General features: G+C 44.7%; 1 pseudogene; it reads right to left on the bottom strand.

Moving 5' to 3' along the window:
• Positions 1-574: 574 nt before the first annotated feature.
• Positions 575-781, bottom strand: LOC142260798 (U2 spliceosomal RNA; annotated as a pseudogene).
• Between the last annotated feature and the right edge of the window lie 4580 nt (positions 782-5361).

Here is a 5361-nt window from a genome sequence, read left to right as displayed (position 1 = left end):
GGAATATGGGAACCAGTTTTGGGCTCCACATTTTAATAAGGACATTCAGAAGTTAGAGTCAGTTCAAAGGTGGGCAACTAGACTACTACAAGGAATGGAAGGCCTCCCATATGATGACAAGTTGAAAAAGTTATTAAGTGATTATTGGCTGCAATGGGGCTTTCTGGCTGGTGCCAGCCTCTCTTCTTAGCACACAGGAACCACAATCCCTACACCATGCTTCAATGGATTCTCTCATCCCAGTCCAGTAAAACTACATATTTTACACAGTCATAAGCAGCCAAAAGGGATCTATTCTATTCAATTGCAAATGATCTAGATAAGACTGAGAATAAGATACTGCACGGGACATAGCAGAGTTGGTCAAGTTGAGTGGAGATGAGTTTGCTATTTGGCACAGCTTTTTGCATCAATAAAGCAAGTAAAAGGTGTGAAAGATAAAAAAAAGGGTGAAAGTGTGAAAAGTGAATTGGCCAAATTGAGGTGCATATAAAGTTTTTGCTTTCTTTCAATTCACTAATGGGGCTCATTTGAATCAGGTGAATTGAGTTCTGCTTTTGGAAACTGGGTTAAGAAGGGGTGCACCGGTCCTGGAGGTACTGCAATACCAGGTCAATGCGTGGAGTGGACAGAGCAAGATTTTTTCCATCTCCTTGTTCTAAAAATCCATTTAATATATGGTCCCCAGAGAGGGGACGTATCAGATATTAAACTGATAAGAACAGATTTAATTTTTTTTTTTTTCTGTTTATCAGTAGGACTTCAAAATAACAAAGGTGATCGCCTCCCGTTGCCTGGGAACCGTCCAGGCACAAGAGGGCTATGTGTCACCAGAAGGCGCACACACTTCCTCAAGGCCGGCAGACGTGCAATCCCAGGCACCTTCCAGTACCGACCAAGGTAGCGTCCTCCGAAACTACACTTGATCTTAGCCAAAAGGCCGAGAAGCTATAACCCGAATTGGTTACGGCCTTGAGTGGCACCCTGGCCTATACCGGACACATCTTAGGGAGAGGGAGACAAACCCACGCCTACAGAAGACATTTTGTCACCCAAGCCAACCCTTGAAAAGGCTGTTTTGCAGAGCAAAAACAAGAAGAATGGTGCTTTTTGCAGCCGCCGCCCACTGCAATGAATCTGAATAACTCCTCCTTTTGGACACAAGCACCTCCCCTCCCCCTTGCAGTCTTTCCAATTCATGATACAAAAAGACGGACGGACAGGACAGGACAGGACAGGCTGCCTGACTTTCCGTCACTGCCACCCTTTGCCATCCTTGCCCGTAGAAAGCCCTTTCATCATCCCCAAACCCTAATCTTTTCCCTTCCCTTCCCAGATGCGTCTCACTCCCTTTCATTAGGAAGTGAGCGCAGCCTTTTCTCCGTTCTGCACATGCGCGACGTTAAACACAAATGCGCAGGCGTGCGTTCCATTACCCTCACTGCATTCCACTCCCATACAGGAAGTGGGCGCAGCTATTACTACGGTCGCACATAAAAGAACCCACGGCCACCACTGCACATAGCTGACTCCACCACAGGACACCCACTTCTACACCAACACAGGTAAGACAGGATCGGCACCTCTATGCTCCTGTTACAATCAGGCTCAGTCACCATGTGATAACGCTCTCAACTCTTTAGTTGCAGGCTCCCCTTGCTTCACCTCCACTGGCTGTGCTGCCATTTCCTCTCCCACCTGGAAGGTATACTTTATTCCACTATTTTCCTGTTTCTCTCTTCCCCCTTTTCCCATAACCTACTTTTATCTGCATTTGTGGGGTATCTATATGCTATTTACATCATAGTTTTATTCATTAATATGGAAGGGAAGAGTGCCCATGAGAGTGTTGAACTGCGGAGAGCAAGAGATTAAGCTGCTCCGATTTGCCACCATTGATAAGCTGTTCTCAGTAGATACACATGCTATCCAAACAGCAGCATCCACCATTGCTTCAGCCCACCCATTCAGTGACAGCTCACCAAGTCAGCCAGAGGAGTGGTGTAAGGAATTACACGTAGGCACTGACTCCACACCTTCACATCACAAGAAGGGGGTCTACAGGCTAGTGCAAGAATACGAGCAAGTCTTCAGCAAACATCCGCTAGACTTTTGAAGAATAAAAGGGGTCAAACACTACATCCCCACAAGTGCACACCCACCCATCAAAGAGAGATATAAGCCAAAACTACCTGCACATTACCAGTGTACCAAGGACATGTGAGCAACATGAAGGAGGCTGGGGTTATCCGTGACAGTTGTAGCCTCTGGGCAGCTCCGTTGGTCCTGTTAAAGAAGAAGGACAGCACCACTCCCCTGTATTGAGGAATAGCTAGCTGCATTGAGAACTGCAAATTATTTTTCTACCCTTGATCTCACTAGTCGCTATTGGCAAGTGTCCGTTGCTGAGGCAGACCGGGAGAAGACCGCCTTTGCCACCCCGATGGGTCTCTGCGAGTTCAAAAGCATGCCCTTCGAGCTGTGCAATTTGCCAGGAACCTTCCAGAGGCTGATGGAATGCTGCTTGGGACACCGAAACTTTGAAACGGTACTGCTATACCTTTATGATGTTATTGTTTATTCTAAAGCAAACAAGATTTTAGGGTGTATAAAAAGGGAGATTAGATCCGGTGATCCCAACGTATTGTTACCCCTCTATAAATCACTTGTAAGGCCACATCTGGAATATGGGGTAAAGTCCTGAGCAGGTTGATAACCATTGGTTTGAGCATGGTAGGGTGTAGTGCGCATCTTCCTGCATCGGTAAAAGCTGCAGAAGTCCTTGAAGATTTCCGCTTCAAAGGCTGTGCCTTGATCTGTGAGGACTCTCTCTGAGTAGCCATGAGGTCTGCATAAGTGTGCTTGGAAGACCTTCGCTGCAGTATGGGCCATTAGATCTTTGACTTGTACCACAACCATAAATCTCGAGTAGTTGTCTACCATCGTAAGTGCATACGTGAGCTCGCCTCGATATTCTGCAACAAAACTCCCTTTTTCGATTTCAGTTTCAGCAAACACTCCTCTTCCTGTAGAAAATATTTATCATTACCTAAGACAGTCATTCTAATGCATGACAATATTAAGGCAATTTAGTTAAAACTTGTTTTAACTCACCTTTAAGGGGATTGATGTATTTCATGGTCAATCCAGGTTTGTCAGTGATGGCACTGACATAATGTATGGCGTCTTTTTCGGGCGTTATCCTTTGCCTTTTCATTGTGAAAATCCAGTTGCCTATATCAAAGCAAATTCTACTACTTGTAAAGTATGCAGAAAATGAAATGTAGAACATATAACATCAACTGCTTAGGAACGCATCATAGGTTAGTACTTAAAAGGATATTGTCATGTTCTAGTCATAATGCAAGCTGGACATTTTTCATGTTACCCTGTAATCGCCGGCCTGTTCTAATGCTCACAAGCCAAGATATAGGCTCAGCTGCTAAGGCTTCCCTCTGCCTTCTGAATGAAACTTGAATATGTCTGGGTCACTGTGTATATAGCAGGTGCTCAGAAAAAATAAGAGTCAATTCAATAGAAATAGCTCTGGCACACTATAGTGATCAATAACGTAAGAAAAGAACTCTTGGAATGCTGAAAATTCTTTATTTGTGCAAAAGGATAATTCATCCAACGTTTCGACCTTGTTTTTAGGTCTTTATCAAGGATAAAGTTATCTAAGATCATAAAGGGTTACAAAACCATATAAACACGTAATTAGTACATAGTACAACATAACAGTACAATATATTGCTACTTGAGAGTACAATGGGTCAAATGACCATGATGCACATACAAAAAATTTTTCCAAAGCCATAGTGAAAACATTTGTACTGAGGAAAGAAAATTTCCACATGACCTATCTGGAGAAACATTCTGGATCAAACAACCAAAAATAGTCAAGCAGGTAAATACACACCTATATGGATAACAGGATGATATGTGTTCAATTGTATAGCGTCATTGCCATTAAGGTACAAATGGAAAACTTGCAATCCTATATAGTGAAGGAAATGAACACATATCATATCAAAGAACACAGGAACATGGGTGTGAGAAAAACCTCAATGTTTATACTTTGTTCTTTATAATGGTGTGAACATGTATATGTCTCAGTACCTTATGCACTTGAGAATTCTAGTGAGTAGATCATGAAAGCCTATTTCAGAACTGGAATCGGTAAATAATTGTAGGTGGAATCTAAATGAAAAGATGGTACAAGTGTTATCATGACTAGAGATGAGCGAACCGGTCGCGGTTCGGCTCGAGGTTGGTTCGCCGAACGGACCTCCCGTTCGAGTTCGGTTCGTCGAACGTTCGACGAACCGAACTCGAGCCAATAGGAAACAATGGCAGGCAATCACAAACACAGAAAAACACCTAGAAAACACCCTCAAAGGTGTCCTAAAGGTGACAAACAACTCAAACACATTGGAAAGTGACAAGGACATATACTCATGCGAAAACAAAACAGCTGGACAAGGAAAAAGAGGAGGACACACAGATATATGAGTATATGCAAGGAAACATCGATTCCATTAATGTGCAACTTGAGCCCTGCTCATTCTTGGCTTCCAATCTTGATAAATTGCCTGAGCTCGCCACGTACGTCTTGGGGATCTTGTCGTGTCCTGCAGCCAGCGTTCTCTCGGAACCTGTCTTCAGTGCTGCTGTGGGTCTGCTGGCAGATAAGCACACGTGTCTGTCCACTGACAATGTGGACATGGCTCTCAGAGGACTTTTCTTCCCCTGGGTCAGCCAGGGGACGGGAAAGGCACGCGTATTTTTGAGAGTGCTTCATGCAAAGCATCTTTTTCTTTTTCAAAAGGGAGCTCAACCGATGCCAGTCAAGTGGGGTGTGTGTGGCCCAGTGAGTGGAAACGAGGGAGACTGTGGTTGGAGTCCCCTCGCTGTGTCTCTAAAAGAACCAAGATGAACAAGTCATGGCTCTCAGAGGACTTTTCTTCCCCTGGGTCAGCCAGGGGACGGGAAAGGCACGCGTATTTTTGAGAGTGCTTCATGCAAAGCATCTTTTTCTTTTTCAAAAGGGAGCTCAACCGATGCCAGTCAAGTGGGGTGTGTGTGGCCCAGTGAGTGGAAACGAGGGAGACTGTGGTTGGAGTCCCCTCGCTGTGTCTCTAAAAGAACCAAGATGAACAAGTCATGGCTCTCAGAGGACTTTTCTTCCCCTGGGTCAGCCAGGGGACGGGAAAGGCACGCGTATTTTTGAGAGTGCTTCATGCAAAGCATCTTTTTCTTTTTCAAAAGGGAGCTCAACCGATGCCAGTCAAGTGGGGTGTGTGTGGCCCAGTGAGTGGAAACGAGGGAGACTGTGGTTGGAGTCCCCTCGCTGTGTCTCTA

The sequence above is a fragment of the Anomaloglossus baeobatrachus genome, unplaced genomic scaffold, assembly GCF_048569485.1.
Source record: "Anomaloglossus baeobatrachus isolate aAnoBae1 unplaced genomic scaffold, aAnoBae1.hap1 Scaffold_187, whole genome shotgun sequence".
Taxonomy (NCBI): Eukaryota; Metazoa; Chordata; class Amphibia; order Anura; family Aromobatidae; genus Anomaloglossus; species Anomaloglossus baeobatrachus.
Note: the sequence above shows the minus strand (reverse complement) of the source record. Positions and strands in the feature narration are given on the sequence as shown.